This window comes from Eumetopias jubatus, unplaced genomic scaffold (assembly GCF_037043125.1).
Source record: "Eumetopias jubatus isolate StellerSeaLion01/CBP00866 unplaced genomic scaffold, mEumJub1_p1.0 scaffold_6, whole genome shotgun sequence".
Taxonomy (NCBI): domain Eukaryota; kingdom Metazoa; phylum Chordata; class Mammalia; order Carnivora; family Otariidae; genus Eumetopias; species Eumetopias jubatus.
The window spans coordinates 48,941,473-48,963,427 of NW_028274812.1; the positions used below are offsets into that span (position 1 = coordinate 48,941,473).

Here is a 21,955-nt window from a genome sequence, read left to right on the forward strand (position 1 = left end):
CAAATTTATCATAAAATTATCAAATTTAAATAATTAAATAGGTACCTAAACAGAAAGACAAACTAATTTTTGATGATGTATATTTATAAATAGCACTTGTTGTCTAGTCCAGATACCTTATTGTCAACATTGCATACTTCGGCTATGTGCCATTTTCTAACACTGAGAATGTTCAGAAGTGCAATAATGCTATCTCCACTTCCCTTTTCCCCTTAGTTGTTCCTATTTCTAAGATTTTTTTACCCACTCTACCTATAGCTCTTCTTTAGAAGACCATGCTGGTTTTTAAAGCTGTGATCACAAGGGAAGAAATTCACTTTCCCCAGACTGGATCAAATCTATTCATTTTGTCATGTAATATTTTCTATTTCCTGCTAAGAAACAGTTAATGAAAGCCACCAGGGAGAATGATAAGAGGAAAATAAAATCTCAACCAAAAGAATTATGGCTATTCTTACAAATTGAAAACTTATTAAAATTAAACTTTCACTAGCAAAGTTGGTCGTTAATGCTATTCTGAATGCTATCCAATTTCATGTAGAAGATGAACCTAAGATCAAATGGGCCTTTACCCAAAAAACCCACATAAAAGATGACTTAAGCCAAATACCGATTAATATGCAAAGAAAGGAGGAGACATGAGATAATTTAAGGAAAAGAAGTTTTGTTTTGTTTTGCTGGTTTTCTTCTCTGTTCTTTTCTTTTCTTTTCTCTTCTTTTTTGGTGGTTTATTATGACCAGGCCTGAACCCATCTATTTACAGTTTTCAGGGGGAAAAAAGGATTTTTTTCTGACCACAGCTGAAGAGAGACCCTGACAGAGCTTTCCTGCTCCCCATCTCCCATGTCATCAGTGTTTTCTGGGAGAGGAATCTGAGGTGGTTTTCCAGCTAAGTGCTCACAGCTGTTTCCACAGCATCAGTCAGATGGAGTTTCTGCTCATGTTGACTTTGGCTTCAGTCTTCCCCTGGAGCCCAGGAGCATAAGAGCACTTGCTCTGAGGCCTGGGGCTCTGGACAAACATTCCAGTTTCTGAGTTCTTAACATTCACATTTGATGAATTCTTCTTTTAATTTCTCCTGGAGAAAAGTCAAAGACACTGGAGAGTCCCCTCTGCCCTCTGACAACTATGGTATTTCCCCCACACAGAACCCTTTCCTAGTTTATATGTAGCTGACAACCTGGAAAATAGCGTGTACAAACTATGCCAATCCATAAAAATATGCAGTCTTTTAAATATGTTTCAACACATTTTGACAGTCTTCTGAAATTCCAGACTCCTTTGAAGACTAAAAGTAAAAGAGGAAAACAGTCTTTAAAGTAAACCCTGAAACATTTGCGTCAAAGGCACTATGAGAAAATATGAAATGTAGTTACAGAGTTAATTAAGGGGGTCAGCTGTCATAATTGCACTGAGGTAGGATAGCACTTCTTAATGTTATTTTGATAAACTTTCAAAAATAATAAGTCTAATGCTGACTTTTGGTTAAAAATAGTTTTATGTGCATCCTCACAGGAATCATGAGGCAAAATTAATGATTGATTCTTCAACATCTGAAAGATAGCACACAAAAAATTATAACAAAATGGACTTAGGAAATGGTCCATTTTTGTTAACTGGCCAGCATTAAATGGGTCCAAACATGTAATGGGTGAACCCTGCCTGCATTTGGGATAGCAGTAGAGCTTTACAGCTGTGGTTTCCATAGAAAGATGTCAGTTGTGAATAAGGCAGAACATTTAGACAAGGGTTATGAAAACAATCATTTGGATAACAAAAAGGACCTTAGAATCTTTTGCCTGGCAAGTTCCAAAAGCATGCAGTTTAAAATTATTGTAATAAATCTACCAGTATAGTCAAAGTTGGCATTAAAGTGGTATTAAATGACATTTCAAAGTTCCATCAAGTCCACTACTATGATATTTATATAATGCTACCCAAAGACATAAAACTTCTACATGCCTGGTCAATTTATTTTATACACACCACACACACACACACACACACACACACACGTGTATGCACAGGCAAATGTTATATACCACTATAGTATTGTATATCTTCTTGTGAGTGTGTTATTTAGACAATCAACTTTATCAGAGCATACTTCTTGCTTCTTATACTGATTCTGTAAATAAAGCACATAGCAAATAACCTGGAATCCATGACTATGTTAACCATGTTATTTGCAACATTATCCTAATGATAAACAAATAAAATACACATTGTTCATATTGTTGTGAGTTGTTTATACCTCACTTATTTCTGAACCATTTAAAGCATGAAATCAAAAATATCTTCACTTCGACAGTATAGTTTGATGCATCAGAGTGTGGTCTCTGGAGGCGGGTTGCCTGGGATTAGGTCCTATCTCAGTTTCTTGTTAGCTGTTTGACCCTAAGCCAACTATCAATACTCTATGCCTCAATTTCCTCATTTGTAAAGTGAAAATAATAAAGGATTAAATGCATATTTGATGTAAGGTGATTACAGAGCACCAGGCATATCATTTGCTTTCAATAAAGAATAATTATTTTTGTTGTTGCTTTTCTACCTAATGCAACTCACCTCCTAATGGAAAAAATTTTCTCAATAACATTGTGTCTGTGGTCGTCTAATATAAGCTTAAATAGTAAGGGATTGCTTTCTGGAAGGGCCCAGAGCTTTGTTGGACAGCCCTATGGGCTGGAAGTTTCAATGTTCAATTTAAGCAAAATCTGCATTCCTGAATTTTCTAGGTATAAAGATGAACTCAGATCATTTCTACACCTTCCCCATTACAACCTTCAAATAAAACTTTCTCTAATTCCACTCCTAACATCTACCTATTATTATTCCTATCCAAGCCAAACATGCTCCATGCACTCAGATATTTCTTCTGTTACATAATTTTATTAGTCTCTCATCATCTTAGTGAGAGGTTTGAAAACTTCATTTTTTAGTCTCTGAGCCTAACAGATAGATTATCCTCTCTGACTTCTCTGCTCTAATATTTTGGTTATATTGTTTGTGGTCAAATAAAACCCTTTGGTCTCTTTCACATACATTTTGTAAATCAGCCTCCTGTAATTATTTATCAATATTTTTAGTGTAAATATTGACTATAGGATTTCTGATTTTAGCAATGACAAAGTAGCTTGTATCAAACCAACCCACTGGCCAAGAAAACATATAAATGTTGGGTAAAACAATAAGAAAAATGGCAACATAAATGTTGCAGGTAGCTGCAGTCGTTAGCAATCAAACAAGACAGCCATGACTTAAGGGGTCAACATCACTATGAGAAGGAAAATATAGAGATGTATGGGGGCCATTCTCTACCATCTCTTTCTCTCTAAGAAAGTAACAGTCTGGAGCTTTTAGCAGTCCCACAAAGTTGTGGAAACAAAAACTACAATGAAGAGCTACCAAAGCAGGCAAATCCCACAGACAAGAGAACCACAGAGAGCCTCATAATTGATGTCTTTTTCTTGTCAAGACATTTGTGTAAGTCCAAGCTTCAAAGGGAAGTGTAGGGAAGACACTAACTAGAAAATGCCTACTGAGAGCAGAAAGCCAAGCAAAGTCCTTGACATTTTATAGGACTGTGGGGGAAAAAAAATGTCTGGGTGTGCCAAGGAGAAGAAATTTTGGTAAACACTCCAGGCTTTCAGTTAAGAGCCCTGATGTAGGAAAAAAGCACAAATTAGAAATAAGTCAATCTTCACAGAGCTTGCAACCCAGCAACCAGTCATTTCAATCTTTGACTGATTCAAGTGATCTATACCCTAACTGTTGCTATCAAAAAAAAAAAAAATTCTGAAGGGACAAAATTCAAAGCCAGAGCCTGTACAGTTTTTAAGCAAAATATCTGAAATTCAGCATATATATTTTTGCCTTTTAAAGAAATTAAGAGGAAGACACAGTCTTTAATACTTCATGAGTTAGCCAAGTCCTTCCTGTGCACTTCCATTCTACTTAGCTTATCTATTGGATGTTCTTGTTTTGTTTTTATATTATATTTTTCTGTTCTAAAATGTCCATTTTTTTAAATTTTCTATATCTTTCCTGACACTTTCTATTTTTTCATTTATTTCCAGAATGATAATAATTAGTCACTGAAGTATTTGATAGTGGCTGCTTTAAAATCTTATTCGTTAGTTCTAACATCTCCATCGTCTTGGTGGAGTTAATTCTAACATCTCCATCATCTATTGATTATCTTTGTAATTCATTCATTTGTGGTATGACAAGTGATTTTCAACTGAAGCATGGACATTTTGTGACTCTGGAAGTTATTGAAACCTTGTTTCAGTTGGCACCCTCTGACACCACTCTGCAGGGAATTGGTAATGGCACCACCTTGTTACTGCCAAGTGGGGCTAGAAGTACAGGTTTCCCACTTGATCTCTGTTGTCGTCTAAAAAGGAATGGTTTCCTCATGCTTGCTGGGCAAGAATGTTCATGTTCATGTAATTGTTCATGTCTGCTTCTTATAAGTAGTCATACTGAATTAGGGCCCACTCCCAATGACCTCATTTTAACTTAATTACCTGTTTAAAGATCTATCTCCAGGGATGCCTTGGTGGCTCAGTCAGTTAAGCGATTGCCTTTGGCTCAGGTCATGATCCCAGGTTCCTGGGATTGATCGAGTCCCGCGTCTGACTCCTTGCTCAGCAGGAAGCCTGCTTCTCCCTCTCCCTCTGCTGCTCTCCCTGCTTGTGCTCTCTTTCTCTCTGACAAATAAATAAATAAAATCTTTAAAAAAATAATAATCCCACTACTATATATGTACCCTAAAGAAAGTTGTGACCATAAGGAAACCTTCACAAGGATTTTATTACAATATGATTTTTAGAACAAAATTGTTGGAAATAATATAACTATTTATTAATAAGGTGTTATAGACTGAATTGCATCTCCCCCAAATTATATGTTGAAGTCCTAACTCCCAGTACCTGAGAATGTGACTGTATTTGGAGATAGATCTTTATTTTTTAAAAGATTTTATTTATTTATTTATTTGTTTGTTTGTTTGTTTGTTTATTTATGTGTGTGTGTGTGTGTGTGTGTGTGTGTGAGAGAGAGAGAGAGAGAGAGAGAGAGAGAGAGAGAGAAACACAGCAGGGGGAGTGGTAGGGAGAGGGAGAAGCAGGCTCCCTGCTGAGCAAGGAGCCAGACGCATCCCAGATCGAGCCAGACTCGATCCCAGGACCCTGAGATCATGACTGAGCCGAAGGCAGATGCTTAACCAACTGACCCACCCAGGTGTCCCTCCATGGCAGTTTTCATTCTAAAATTATTTCTTGGGGTTTCTTTTGCAATAAGACTTACATGACTAAAAGTGGTGCTTATCATTGTTTACCATGTCAAAGTCAAAGATAACTGCAAGCACCCATCAAATACCTGTAACTGTTTCTAAAATGGTAGAATTAGAGCTGCCTGGAAATGCCAAGTAATAAGTCATAAATTTAGGTAACAGAAAATTTAAATAAAAAAATCATTCTTCCTTCGTTTCCATTTTCTGAACAATGTTGGTTTGCATATGATTGGGATTGTATTAATGTTATCTTCTCCTGCTGTTTCAGGAATACCTATTTCCTTCTAAAGGCTTTAAGTATCCATTTTTGGAAAAGCAGAAAAATCATTCTTAATTACATCACCATCAGCCTATCAAACAGCCAGGTCAGAAAACTCAATCAGCACTGTGGAAGGAGAAAGAGAAACTGAGACAAATATTAGAAACACCATACTACCTTTTAGATTAGGTATTATAATCAACTTGAAAAACTAAGTGTTAGAGAAAAAGTATATTAAAATTAAAAAGAGAAACAGAAATAAGTCCAAGTCTTTCTCAACATTAAAGAGGTCTGTTTTGAAAGGTATTTTCTGATGGGGTCAGACTAAATCATCTGACAGAAAAAGACTCAGACTAATTTTTATACTGCACAGCTGTGGAACCATGAAAGAATATATTTATTCTCTAGGAAAACCCAGTCTATTTAGAAGCTTCGAAACCTGATTTTTAGTATGAATCACACAATGGAATGGAAGGAACCCTGAAAGATAATTTAATTTAACCACCTGGCTGTAGTGATGAGGAAACTGAGGCACCCTTGAGTTAAAGGTCTTGATCAAAGTATAAAGGGATTATGAGGGCAGGGTCAGGAGCAAAATTCATTTGTAATCTATAGTTCAAACTTGTTTTTTTTTTTAAGCCTATCCATTTAATCGATGTCTCCATTAAAATACTCAGCTCTTCTTTGCCTTAAAAATGCTTTTGGGAATTCTCAGTTGGGATTTCTATACAACTTCTCTCTGGGTTCTGAGTGTAACCTAGGTCTAACGCTAACTGCTGACTCTGTGTATGAGATCACTGGCATTTTTCAGTGCAGGTGCCTTTGAAGGTGCTCAGATTTCAGGCCACCGCCAAATGGCCTGGACAAGCACAGGCACTGAAAACCACCCTGTTGATTTTGGAGATCTGTCCAAATTTGTGTCCTTTCATTCCTAAAAAAAAAAAAAAAAAAAAAATCACTAGATCATCTGAAGTCTAAAGAATTTAGTTAAATATGGTGAAGAATAAACATCTTTCCTAGGCTGATCACTTTTCTATCTTCTGTTCTCATTCCTTTTTCTCCATTCTTAAATAATATTCAGAACTACCAGTTTGCTGCTTTGAAAATCAAAGGAGTCACACAAGTAGCTTTCTAAATCAGTCAAGAAACATTTTTTGAATGCCTACCATATTCTAGGCAGTATGCTAAATATATTTAAAAGTATCATGAATACAGGAGAATCTGGATAGCCCAGGTCTTTTCCCAGGCTATTTTGACTCAGAATCCATTGGTGGTGATTCTTGTCAGATGTATACAATCATCATCTTCTTTCATCCTCCCTAATTTGTCATACTTGAAGACAGTGATCCAGTGCAGTTAGAGTTTTTGCAAGTTTTTGGAAATAAGCCTGGTTTATATTGACAATAGGAGACTGTCTAGTCTTTATCCAGAGTCTTTCTTGGGATATAATCCAGAGCCCTGACACATTTCAGGCCATTTCTGCCACCATCAACATCACTGGAACAACCCCTGCTGGCCTTTGACAATATCTCCTCAGCTCCAAGCTGAGATCAAAGTAAAATAAGTTGGGTCACAGAAGAGAGAAACCGATGTGGGGTGGGGGATAAGAAGGGAAAACAGTCACATTTATGAATGATCAGCGCAGGGAGTAAGGGAATAATTTTCTTGTCAAATTTGTTTATAGAAAACAATAAAGAATTTTTTCATTTTTATTGAAAGAATCATTTAAGCAACTGTTAAAATTTTTGACCTATATGTATTCAAAAATTATCATTTTAGCACAAGCAATAATACCTGTTATGCCCCTGTTTTAAACAAGATGGGGTATGAGAATTGCTGGTATTGAATAAGGAGAGGATTTCTATCTACAGTGAATTAAATCAGGGAAAGTAAGAACTCAGAGATAACTACACCATTTGTGTATTCATTCAGCAAATATTAGGACCCATTGGTGAAACTATTTGAAAAACAAATGAAGCATGAGCTATATCTTATTTAAATTTTTGCATCTAAATATTACTAATAAGAACTATTAAACTGCTTAATGCATATTCTGTTTAATAAATTTCAAATACAAGGAATAAATATGTTAGAAAACCATTTTGTTTCCATATGGAACTGAGGCTTAATTAATAGAACATCAAAAAGTTCTGATGAATACTCTACTAAGTGCTCTGATCTCAAGTGGGTAATTAACTTTAAAACATTAAATACAGTATACAACATAGGATTCTGCAAAGGTAAAAAATATCCCAGAAACATCATGGATTTAGAATTTGAATCAAGAATGATTCTTCAAAAATTAGGCATGGACATACACTATCTTGGTTCTATGCAAAATTAAACAATGTTTATTATCAGATATATATGAATTTATGAATATATATTCATAAATATAAATATATATATTTAACCTTCTCCAAAGCTTGTAGAATGAGAACTGGCTTTATAATGGATTTACTGGAGGAACAGATAACACATATTTCAAGACCTTGAACCTTTCAGAATTGGGTGTCAGTTTGTTCACTCTAATTCTTTTTGGGCTGGGAGTATGTCAGAATGGAAATATTCTGTGTGAGGCTCTGGGGAGTCAGAAATGGAGTGGGCAAAGAAAAATCTTGTTAAAGGATGTACTACTTAAAATTAAAATATTCTTTTGAAAGGCTAAGCCTAAGCATTTACTTTTAACAATGATCTCTCCTAATCAGATGACAAGATACTTTCCTTCCAGATAAACCAGAGACTTAAAGAAATGAAGCAGATTGAGGAGCAAGTAGGTTGATGAGGGAGTGCAGGCAGTCCAGTACATAGTGGAGTGGGAGGGGATGAATGCTTGCTCTGCCACCTGCTAGTTTTGTGACCACAGAGAAGTTACTATCCCAGTCCAAGACTCTGTTTCCTATCTGTTATATGATTATAAATGTACTAATGTTGGCATAGTTGTGAGAACCAAAGGAGAAAACAAGTAAAAAAAACTAGCATGGGGCTGGAAGAAAGGACAGGCCCCATATAAGGGGTAAGTCTAAGGTTTTAGGAGTCCCAAGTCAGAGGAGAAGCCACAGGGAACAGAATTACTCTGCTTTAGCAAACTAGGAGGAATTCAGCTTTCTTATGAAATGAAGAGGCAGAGCAATGTCAAACAAGGAAAAAAAAAAAAGCAAAAGAGAGAGATAAAGCTGCCCAATGCAAAAATAAACATATCGGCAAATAAAGGAAGTAGATAACTGCAGACAGAAAAGTGTTCTGAGAAAAATATAGTGTCCTAGAAAGAAATGAAAGTGGACACTTTATCCTGGATGTCTAGGAAAGTTTTTTAAGACTCTAACTGCAAGACAATTCATAATTCAAATACACAGGGGAATAGCATTGCAAACAAAGGGAGCAGAGTGTGTATAAAATGAACTCAAAAGTTGAAGCAGAAATAAGTCAGTAATCCTAGAACTCAGAGAATTAAAACAATAATAGATGAGGTCTGAGAGGGAGGCTAGAGTCAAATCATGTAGAGTTTTTAGGGTCTCCTTAGACAAGGTAAAACTTTCAATTTTGTTTTTTAAGACTAAGAGCAAATCACTAGAATCTTTAGTAAAATTTGATATATCATATTTTAAGATAAACATTCTGGCAGCTCTGTGGCATTTTGTCTTAAAAGCAAGAATAGAACAAGACCATTTAAATGGCTTCAGGAGCTATGCAACAGTTCATGATTGTTTGATCTAGTATGGAGATGTAGAAATGATTAGAGATGGGCAATCAGATTCAGAATAGATGGTAAAGGTGGATCTGATGCTATATGAAGATGAGGAAAAATGAGGAATCAACCATAACTCATAAGTTTTTGGCTTGAGAAACAGGATGAGTAAGGGTGACATTTCCTGACAGAGGGAATATTTGGAAATAAGCAATGTGAGGAAGAATGGATTGATGTAGGCAAAATGGTAAATAATGAAGGTTTTAGTTATAATTCTAATTTAATAGACATTAAATTTGAGATGATAATTTTTCACCCAAGAGGAGATACTATTGAGGAATTGGATTAATGAGATTGGTATTCAAGGAAGAGATTCAATCTGGAAAAATAAATCTGGGAGTTATTAACATATATTCAATTTGATGTGATGAATTTATCAGATTCCCCAAGAAGAGAGTGTAGGTAGAGAATAAGCCCTAAGAGTGCGCTTGGAGTGCTAACATGTTTGGAGATCTTGAACAGTAGAAGAAGCCAACAGATTAGACTGCTATCCTGGAAACCACATGAAGAAGCCAAGTTTCAAGTCGATCTTCAAGGAGGAAGTGTTTACCTATCAAATGATCTAAAAAATGATCTGTAATCAAATGGTTACAATGAAGACAGAAAATTGAGTATTGGATTTACAATGATTGAGTTGTTGATGACCTTAACTTGAATAAGTTCAGTGGTGCAGTGATCATGATGGCCTGAGTGTGGTGGATTAAGGGGAAAATGGGTGATAAAGTGTGTAGACATGAATTTTAACAGCTTTGTTTGTTTAAACAAAAATATAAGCAGTTCTTCCAAACATAAATTGAATTGCCTCTGTCTCCAGGAAAACAAATAAACAAACAAACAAAAAACACCTTCTTATAAGACACCTGCCATATCTTTATGATTAATTTTCAGAATTGATTCCATGGCTTCCTTAATAGTGCACATTGTCTTAATGGTGCTGAAGCTTAATGGTGACAGAGCAGAAAATGTTCTTGTTCTCAAATTTTTTGAATTTTAATTGAATCAGAGTAAAAAATAATAATGTGTCTCTTTTTGCAAGGTGAATAAAGCTTGAAATAGCAATAAAATTATTCAAATCATTCCAGAGCACTATCTCAAGAAAATTTTTTCCCAAAATGTATATAAACATTCAATATGAATTTTTGACCAAAGGTTCTCAAGCTCATCCATGGCCCAGTCAGATGCTTTTGGTCAATTATGCAAAGTAAAAGGACTCAAAATACTCTACTTTTAATTCTTGTCAATATCAGAACCTATTCCAGACACAGCTGTTAGTTAGTGGTTTTAGTGGTTCCATGTGCACAGTTCCAGATGTGCTACCTGCACCACGGCCAAGACAATGTGATATCTATCTCATCAAATAGCAAAAAAATTCTCTTATATATGGTATTGACTCATGTGATGGAATTGTGAATCTCCCAACAATTTCTCCCGGGTATTACCTGCACATTTAGTTTTAAATGACTAGGATCCACTGCAGTTGGTCTCATCATCTAGCCTCAAAACACAGTGATATAAAAATGTATTTACTGAAAATAGCATGCAGCAGTACACAACATAATTCAGAATCTACAGTGGCAGGCACCTTGAGCCTTCAAAATCCAATGGTATTCTTCTATAGTTTTAGGCAATGGTTGTTAGCACTATGCAAAATTTTCCCAACCAAGGCTATTAATCACAAATAATAGAAGTCTAATATAGAGGTAGTTGTGGAACTTCTTTATTTTTTTTCTTTTCCTTATTTTATTTTATAAGCAGTATTTGTTCAATGTAAAGACATCTTATTTTTTATAAAGTACAGATAAAGAAGAGAATAAAATTATATTTTATTATCATCCTCACTGTTGAAAATATATTTATCTGCCTCTGTCTCAAGAGAGAGATGGAGACAGGGAAAAAAACTATAATATACGTATACAAGGAAGAAATAGGAGAAATTTGGGGCAGTTGGCCTGGAAATGCAGTCCTCTTAGGGAAAGCAATGTACATTTTTTGGTAAAACTCCTTAACTTGCTATTTTTCTGTGAAAGGTGAGAGGCATCTGACTTCAGTCTAGATTGGTAGCATTTAGTAAACATAATTGGTTAAATGGCTATATATAAAAAAGAAACAGTAATTTTGGCATTGTTTCTGTCAACTAGAAAAACTGAATGGACTAGAAAGAGGAAATAGAAGGGTCTAATTGACTTTACAATCAAGAGGTCCCTTGTTAAAACTATTTCAATATAATTGGTTTTCTTTGCAATCCTATGTATTTTCACTATGCATTAAAAAAATCCTATTCTGAGAAAGGGTTCACAAACTTCACCAGACTGTTAAAGATATTTAAAAAGCATTTTTTAGACATCCTGCTTTAAGGAAAGATGATTCTAAGTAACAACATTATAGAATAATACCCACAGGAGAACATAATAGGAAAAAAGTTCCCTATGGAAGAGAATGGCCAGTAAATTTCTAGGTATTATGGAGCTGTCATATTTAAAAATAGTTTGTTTCTTCAACTGTAATTACCCTCCATTACTTGCAGATCTTTGAGTAAAAGCCCATTACATATAAAAGCTTAATGTTAATGCTCTTTAGAGAAAGAAGGGATGGTAGTACTAAAATGGCATCAAATGAGGCGAAGCCTGAGTGATCCAGCAGAGGCATGGGGTGAGGGGGCAGTAAAGAGTGATATGGACACAATCATGTGGTAAATGTCTTTAGCCAAAATGTGCTAGGGGAAGGGCACCCTCGAAGAGGGGTTAGAAGACAAGAAATTAGATCTTGCTGCTATGGAGGAAAATGGTCTCAAGAGAAGGGTAAATCCAGAAGGATAGAAAAACTATGGATAACCAGGAAGGAGATACTTTGTCTATTTATCAACCAATCTTTCTGTTATCTATCTACGTAAAAGAGATCATATACCATCTTATAAGTTGCTTTTCTCCTTTAAACATATATTAGGAGACTTCTCATTTCTAAGAAATATATTTCTATGCCACAATCAATCTTAGTGACAAAATGTATGACTATAATTTTCTTTATCCTGTAACTTATTTTTATGTATTTCAACTATTTCCTTTCTTTTACTTTTTCCAAATGATAAATGCCTTGAATATTTCTTGAATGAATACACTGAATACTACAATAAAAATTCTTTAGATTAATTTTGGCATGTTTGTTCAATTACTTCCTTTTGAAGGTGGAATGCTTAGTCAACCAGTATGTGTACTTCTTAATTGCAGCACTTACAACAGATTAAAACTCATTTATCAATTTGTTCTGAGTTTCAATGTGCAGTTGACAATTGAGTAAATTACTTAATTGGGATATAATATCACATTCAGAACATCTGAGGTAATTCGGTAACCATACCAGCAGGACTTACTCCTAAAAATTTCATCTAGGCTATGTATTTAAAGTAAAATGTCAATTGCTGTTCTTTAAACAGTTATGAATAGGGGCCTAAAGTAGATATCTTTTTGCTTATAGTTTAGATATGAAATATAGGCCCAATGCTTAAATTGAACAGAAGTTAAAAGCTGAATTGACCTGCATTAAAAGGTTAGCAAGTCTTGTTTCAATGTAGATAAGCTGCTCTAGACCTACCGACCAACAGTCATCCTAAGGGTTCCTTTCACTGAACTTTTGAGTTTACTCTTTCTTAGAGCCTATATTTTGCCTGGATATGACAGTAACAAATTCAGAAACAGTACATATCAAGTAAACTTTCTTAGTTCTTGTGTGTCTGGAAACGTTTTTATCTAGTCTTTGTGCTTGATCATAGTTTAGCTGGGTGTATAATTGAATGTTAAAAATAGCTTTCTCTTTGAACTTTAAGACATTGTTTTATTGTATTCTACCATAAATCGCTTCTCGGCCTTTTGGCTAAGATCAACTGTATTGTATTCTACCATAAAGGCATTACTAATGAAAAGCCCAATGGCCTTCTGATACTTTTCTTTGTAGATGATCTATTTTTTTTCCAACTAGAAAGTTCAAGAATCTTCTCCTTATATTTTATGGAATTTTATGAGGCTACATATAGGTGGGGGATCTTTCTTCATTTATCCTATTGATAGTAGAATGAATCTAATGACTATACCTTTCTTAAGTTTTGCTAACTATTCACGTATTTCTTTTTTATTTTGATATGCTATTCCTTTCCATTATCTCTTTTTTTCCTCAATTTCCTATTTGTTGAATATTATACCTCCTGTATTGATCCTTTGTGTCTCTTAAATTGTTAACCATTTTTCTCTCTCTTTAGCTATTTGTCTGAACTGCCTTCTCAGTTTTATTTTCAGACCTTTGAAAGTTTTATGTCAAACATCATGTTTCTTTAATTCAAAAAACTCCTGACCTCATGGAATTTTACAGAGTTTCAGTTATTGTTGTATGAATGAAATATCATCTCACATATTTCTATGAATATTAGACATTAAAATTTTTTCTTAATTACCTCTGCAATAAACATTCACTGAATGTCACTCAGAGCTCTGTGTATAACTCCAGTAGAGTAGGTCAGCAAGCTGCCCTTCTTCCTGAGACATTTGAATGAGGACAGTTTCCAATTTGGAGCACTAGAATCCACAGTGGAAACCCACCCATCCTAAGGAGCAGCTTTCCATTTGGATCATCTCAAAATAACATAGTTGTTAAATCAGAGTCAACACCATGTTCCAGTGATCCTGATTCCAAGCCTGGTATTCTTTCCTGGATACTTCTGGCTGAGTGAACCAGCAGATATGATTATGGCCAATTAGTTTAATATCATAAAATTTAAAATGTTTCACATAAGGTACTGGTCCTTTATAGTTACCATAATCTTTAGTGTGTAATATAAATCATATAAAATTGTATCATTTTTGAAGGTATGAGTCATTTACAATAATACATTTCTTCACATTTATAGAAGTTTTCATGTGTGTAAATAGTTTATATAAGACATTTTAGTTGAGTAAGCTCTACTGTGCCAAGAATGCTGGGTTTTCCTTGAAATGTCAAGGCTTTGAAGTCTAAGGAAAATATTCTAAAGCTCCATGGCAGCTGTTTTCAGAGAGAGTTATACTTACTAGTTTATGGTTGCTGTAGTGTCTCAGTTAATACCATAGCAATGAGGCTTAAGTCCTGTCAAGAATACAAAGTCACTGTATTTATATGGACTCAGAGGGTATTTCTGCTCTACGGTTAAGGCCCAGTCAGAATTTTCAACTCGAGAAACTCAGACCTCCTGCCCTTTCAAAACACCTCTCTAAAAGGGAAGGAACATATAGCATCTGACCTATCCACAGGAGCATTTAACTTAAAGGTGTCAGATAAGAGAGGAACCAGGGGGATGCCTGTCATCTGGAATCCTTGGAAAGTTCTACAGTTTCCAGCCCTTCCTGAATAGCAAAAGGATTTTAGGAGGAAATCTGAAAGAACTGATTTTTGGTTTAAGTAACATGAAAAAGGACTAAAAACAATACACTTTCTTTGCAACAGTTGATTTTTCAGGACAGGCAACTGCAGAGAACATTAACCCCCTACTTTAGCCATACTGTTCATTCTCCATGAGGACATAGGATTTTCCTCGAAGAGTGATCAAATGTCTGCTCCCTAAGAGACAGAAGTGCCATAATGCCTCTGGGAAATTTACCCACTGGGGATTTGTCAAACATATGTAGAGACCATCAGTTCTTGCTATCAGGTGGCAGGCAGAAAGGCTAACAACAACAGTGATTTAGAATGTCATGGCATTCTGTTGTCTCTTGAGGTAACTAAAGTTTTAGCCTCACTTTATTTAGCTGTTCATTTCTTGGGAAAATTTTATGTTTTAAGAATGGGGAATACATTTTAGTAAAGTAGTACTCTGTATAGTAGACTTATGTTGAATGCTTCTGTAGATTTTATTTTAAGAAATGCAAAATTAAGAGCAAGAACACAGACATTTTTAGAAGAATAGTGCACAAGAGAAAACAGAGAATACAACAAGGAACACATTTTTTAAATGACTCACTAGCTTTAAAAAAGGTCACAAAAACATTCAATAAATGTGTGGCTGTTCAGGCAGGAAATGAAAGGCCTGAAAGAGTTCATCTACAATTGGACAATGCCAGCATACCTATATTGACCACCCTGGAGGTAGGAATGTGCCGTACCTGCCAGTTGTGGATATGCTCTAATACCTGTGCAGGTGCCACCTGTGCTTAGATTAGCATCACCTAAAGGGCAATGATTTGCCTGACGCATTAAATTTATTCCAGCACCCATGGGTAAAATGACAGATGGCATGGGTAGTGAAGTAATTTCAAAACTTAGGGAGAAGTTAGATGACAGCAATTTCAGAAACTTCCAATTAGAGGTAACATGCGCATTCTTCTGTGTTTTCTGTAATGCCACGGGTTGTGTTGTTGCCCAGTAAAGTTCAATAATATTTTGCCAAGAATGACTCCTTCCTTCAATTCAAGGGAATTTTAATTTGAATGAAACTTCCAACATAGTACAAAGTCTCTCAAGAATTCAAATTCCATTTGCTTGATGAAATAAAAGCATATCACTCTACTTTGAGAGAAAAGTGATACCACTCTACTGAGTGGCAAAGTCCTACAATTATTAAAAGATTAATAATAATAACTAATGACATCTAGAAAGGTAATTATCATTGAATTTACCAAAAGATATTTATCATAGAAGCACTTAATTCTGCACTTATATATGTACTTAATTCCCTGCTTTTATGTGATCAAAAGTGTATTTAGTATCAGGTCAGTTGGAACGTAATTTAAATTGGGTACATAGATCACTCTTAGAGTGTGGTATATGTTTATTAACATAAAGAGTCCCTAATCCCATTTCTGTGCTATTCACAAGTGGGAATCTGGTCAAAATTCTAACAGTAGAAATTACTGCTGTGTGTTTGTTTGTTTGTTTGTTTGTTTGTTTGTTTATTTAAGGTAGAGTGTATACCTTACATAGAAAAACAAGAAGCAAACTCAAATTTAAGGAATGATTTTTAAAAAAATTCAAAGAACAACCTCTGGTATTTTCCTAACTCAAAATTGTCAATTAGCAAGTACTTTTTGGCTTACAAATTTAAGTGAAAAAGTGCTAATCAGCAAGACATAGTCTCTGAATCATACCCTGTCTTTGACCACCCTCTGAGGACCACAGGACAGAGGACCACAGGACCTCTGTGACTCATTAGATCCTTGCTACACTTTTCCATGAACCTAAACTTTTCAACAGAAACACAGGAGCTGACTTAGACTGCTCACTACATACTACATACTTTTCTCATCCTCCATCCCATTCCACCCTTTATTTTTGGTTTCATTCTGTACTGAGTGATTTTTTTTTTCTTTTTGTTAACACTCTTTAAATCCTGTTTGGATAATCAAATGCAAATGGTAGACTGCTAAAAAGCCCATTTTCTAAAGTGAATACAAATTATGGGCAGAGAAATAACCAATATTAATTTACCTTTTAAATGGGAACTTTGCAAGATGTTTTGGTATTTTAAAGAGCAGAGTTTATCTTATCCAGTGCCTGAATGCCTAAAGGAAAACATGGAAACTTTCCAATTTTTACCTTCCTCAGACAGGAATACGCACGCCATTACCCTCTATAGTGGTTTGCTGGAGCTGCCATAGCAAAATACCAAAATACCAATAGATGGCTTAAATAATAGAAATTTATTTTCATAATTCTAGAAGCTAGAAGTCTAAGATCAAGGTGTCAGCAGGTTTGATTTCTTCTGAGACCTCTCTACTTGTCTTGTAGATAGCCACGTTCTCTCTGTGTCCTTGCATGATTGTCCCTGTCGGTGTTGGGTATGATCTGTGTCCAAATCTCCTTTTCTTATAAGGACACCAGTCATATTGGATTAGGACCCAATCTAACAAATCCATTTGAATTTAACTACCTTTTAAAAGGTCCTGTCTCTGAAGACAGTCACATTCTGAAGTATGGGGGGTTAAGGCTTCAACATCTGAATTCTGTGAGGTGGGGATACAATTCAACCAGTAATGCTCTACAATAACATTCTCCTATTTATTATCTTTGATGATAATTTCCTTATTGCTATTCATGGTAAATATTGTTGCTGCTATACTGTTTAAAATAAAGCACAAATTTTTATGATAAAATAACTTTTGGTTTGGTAATGGAACACTTTGTTTAACAACTATTAGAAATGTTGCCTTTCTGTATCTACATTATTAATTCTAGTCCTCAATGAACATCCTTTTTAATAATATAATAAAAGCAAAGTCTACACTTCAAGTCTTAAGATGTTACCTCTTGTATTAAGCATCTAATATTTTCAAACAACCTACCTTTTTAATTCTGTGTCTACCTTCCAAGATTTTTGTTTATTTGGGACTTCTTAACATACAATATTTGTTTTCAATAAAAATAAAATACAGTATCATAAGAAAGCATAAAAGGGAGATAAAGTAAATAGTAGTTTTCAATCAAAGTGGGAAAAAGAGGAAGAGAGATGAAAAATGTAGCCAGAAACAAAGGAAACGCAGTTGGTGGTGATGTGCGATTCACCTGGAGCTTGTTGGAATATGACAGAATGGCATGCTTCAGGACCACATGCCCACAGCCCTATGTGACATAGTTGGCACCACTAACTTAGAAGCAGAGTTACGATTTTTGACCCTTCAGCATAATGGCAGTGAGGTTAATTTTTAAAAATCAATGACAGGTTGCTCTTCCGCCGCCATTTTAAATCCAGCTCCATACAACGCTCCGCCGCCGCTGCTGCCGCGACCCGGACTGCTCGCCAGCACCCCACGGCCGACAGCTCCGCCACCATGGAGGACATGAACGAGTACAGCAACATAGAGGAATTCGCAGAGGGATCCAAGATCAACGCGAGCAAGAATCAGCAGGATGACGGTAAAATGTTTATTGGAGGCTTGAGCTGGGATACGAGCAAGAAAGATCTGACTGAATATTTGTCTCGATTTGGGGAAGTTGTAGACTGTACAATAAAAACAGATCCAGTGACTGGAAGATCAAGAGGATTTGGATTTGTGCTTTTCAAAGATGCTGCTAGTGTTGATAAGGTTTTGGAACTGAAAGAACACAAATTGGATGGCAAACTGATAGACCCCCAAAAGGGCCAAAGCTTTAAAAGGGAAAGAACCCCCCAAAAAGGTTTTTGTGGGTGGATTGAGCCCAGATACTTCTGAAGAACAAATTAAAGAATATTTTGGAGCCTTTGGAGAGATTGAAAATATTGAACTTCCCATGGATACAAAAACAAATGAAAGAAGAGGATTTTGTTTTATTACATATACAGACAAAGAGCCAGTAAAGAAATTGTTAGAAAGCAGATATCATCAAATTGGTTCTGGGAAGTGTGAAATCAAAGTTGCACAACCCAAAGAGGTATACAGGCAGCAACAGCAACAACAAAAAGGAGGAAGAGGTGCTGCAGCTGGTGGACGAGGTGGTACTAGGGGTCGTGGACAAGGTCAGGGCCAAAACTGGAACCAAGGATTTAATAACTATTATGATCAAGGATATGGAAATTACAATAGTGCCTATGGCGGTGATCAAAACTATAGTGGCTATGGCGGCTATGATTATACTGGGTATAACTATGGGAACTATGGATATGGACAGCGATATGCAGACTACAGTGGGCAACAGAGCGCTTACGGCAAGGCGTCTCGAGGGGGTGGCAATCACCAAAACAATTACCAGCCATACTAAAGGAGGATGTTGGAGAAAACAGGAGGAGATTGCTAAAGTTAACCCATCTTGCAGGACGACATTGAAGATTGGTCTCCTGTTGATCTAAGATGATTATTTTGTAAAAGACTTTCTAGTGTACAAGACACAACTGTCCAACTGTATATAGCCACCAGTTAGTTTTCTTTGTTTTTACTTTGTCTTTTGCTATCTGTGTTATGACTCGATGTGGATTTGTGTTTATACAAATTTTATTTGTATGATTCCATGTTAAACCTCAAATAAATGCTTCCTTATGTGATTGTTAAAAAAAAAATCAATGACAGGTTAAATATTCATTTCCTCTAAGGTAATTTTCTGTTGTGTAGCCATTTTAAAAACTATTATCCCATATTGTCTTGCTCACACCCATAGGGCAGATATTCATAAATTAAGACCATGTCTTATCTGAGCAATAAGTGTGTTTTTCTCTTTTCTGTGGAAAACAGTACATTGTCTTTGATAGTGCATGTTTTCCAGGGCATAGTCAAAAATATGAGTCCCTATTTCACTAAAATCATCATTCATCAAATGTAGTATGGAGAGGGTGGGAGGTATTCTAGGGACTGTTTGTTAGTCTTGTGTTGAACTTTTTTTTTTAGTTGTATTCTAATGTTGTCAGTGTCTAAAAGTGTGTGTGTTTTTTACCAATATGGTTGCTATTTGTTTTTAAATATGGATTATTTTGCTAGCTAATAATTTTAGGGTTAAAAAAACAAACACAAAGGCATATACATGTACTATATCTTAACATATAAGTCTATCCATCACCCTATTACTAGAATCAAAGAATAAGTTAAAATTAAGGATTCTGTGAAGCTGTAAATTTAAGCTTAGAGAACAGAAAGATATTACCCAAAACTAACAATTTGACCAAAAAATTCAAAAACAGAATAAACTTCATTCATAAGTGCATGGATGGGTATTTTGTCTCAGCAATAGTACTTGCAATGAAACACATAAAATCATAGCACTACATCTCTTTCTATTCATATAATTTTACAAATTTACTCTTAAAATTGGTCCTATTTTTTTATGTAAGCTTAGGTAGCCTCGGTGAGATTGGTGAATAGTCACAAAGTGCAGGAATATATATTTGGCGTATATATGCCAAAACACATTGGCATTTATTCTGGGAATGTGTATATGGCATGTGCAAGTTTGTGAGACATGTAATTTAGCCCACAAAATAATATATGGTACTTTGAAATTAATTGTGCAAGTGTTGTGATTACCAATAGCTCCAGTAGAGCTTTCATTTAGAATTTTATCTACATATTATGCCACCAAAGGAAATTGTTGCCTTGAATTTTCAGACAAATATCAATTGATTGCTAAATTTGCTAAAGAGTTGCCTAACTCCGGTGTGCTACCAATAGATTCCTCATGGTACCTTTACTGCCCTGGCATTTATTTTGAGATTGTAAACTAAAGTGGTTTTCTCATTCCCTTCTTTTCCACTGTAATTAAACCTGCAGTGATTTAAATTTAAATCCTGTGGTCCTAAGCAAAATTGAGCAAAGTACAATAAAACAAAATTCACAATTTCTTATTGAGCCTTCTCTTTGCCCAAAACACTATGAGTAGCTCAAAGCTATGTAAGACAAGACCTCTGTCCCCAAGGAGATTCCTCTTGGGCCTATTATTCTTAGAAATGCTCTTCCTAGAGATTGTGCAAGGGCCCTTCCTCTCAGGCGATCCCAAGCTTATAGGAGGCAACTGGTAGCGTGACAACATTTAATGAAGGGAGTACTATCCTCTACTCTCCTATCTTGGCCTCTAAAACAGGGAAGCGCATCTATTAGAAATGGAAAGTGAGTATCCATGTTTTTTCTTTTTTTTAAAAATATTTTATTTATTTATTTGAGAGAGAAAGAATGAGACAGTGAGAGAGCATGAGGGGGGGAGGGTCGGAGGGAGAAGCAGATTCCCTGCTGAGCAGGGCACCCAATGCAGGACTGGATCCCGGGACTCCCTGATCATGACCTGAGCCGAAGGCAGACACTTAACCAGCTGAGCCACCCAGGCGCTCCATCCATGTTTTTTCTTAAATCTCACTCTTCCTTATCCCCCAACCCCCACCAGAGAAGAGAAGTAGCTGACCTAATTCAGGGGATTGGGAGCCTGTTCTACTTAACCCTATCTTCCTGTCAGCAGGGTGTTTGGTTCTTTTCTCCAGGCATGCCTTCCAGAGACAGATCTGGAGGACATCTCACTCTGTTCAGCTGCCTGGGTCCCTTGCATATGAGGCAGGAATTCTGGATCAGAGTTATCTGCTCTGCAGACACAAATTCTCCCTCTCAGGTGGATTATCTCAAGTTTTGGATGGGGTGGGTGATAGAGTGGGGACCAGAGCATCAAATGTCAGATGGTTTCCCCACATCTAAAATAGATTCTCCAGGCTAGTCTTACCAGAATTAATGGCAATACATTTATTTGGTTACCACATTTAATTTTAAATTTTTGGTTGGAATTTTAGAGGGTAAAGATATGTAATATTTATTGTTTTTCAACACTCATGCAACTAAACATCCATTAACAAAAAGTTTATATATCCTGCAACTCCTAACAAAGTTATATGAACATAGTAAGTTCCTATTAATAGATTAATTGATTAAATTGACTTTGCAATCAGAAATCTGTGTTTATTTATTTTTTATTGAATGGTAACAAAGTAATAGACATCACTTCAGTGACCTTTGAATTTACTTTTAGACATCTGTGTAAGTGCTCCAACTTTGGCCTTATCTTGAAAATTACCTAAGTATGGGACCCATATAGTATAATTACTACCACAGTACTACATTAACTTTACTGCTTAGAAGACAGCAAGACAGCACAATTTTTAGTTGTTAATCTGTTATTAAGAAAATAGTCCAGAAAAACAATGTAGATTATTTGTAGGTCAACAAATTAGAGGATGTTCAAAACAAAAAAGAGG

The 21,955-nt window shown here is 35.6% G+C and overlaps 1 pseudogene; it reads left to right on the plus strand.

Moving 5' to 3' along the window:
* Positions 1-19,264, plus strand: part of LOC114209941 (heterogeneous nuclear ribonucleoprotein D-like pseudogene) — a 102,794-nt pseudogene extending 83,530 nt beyond the window's left edge.
* The last annotated feature ends 2,691 nt before the right edge of the window (positions 19,265-21,955 follow it).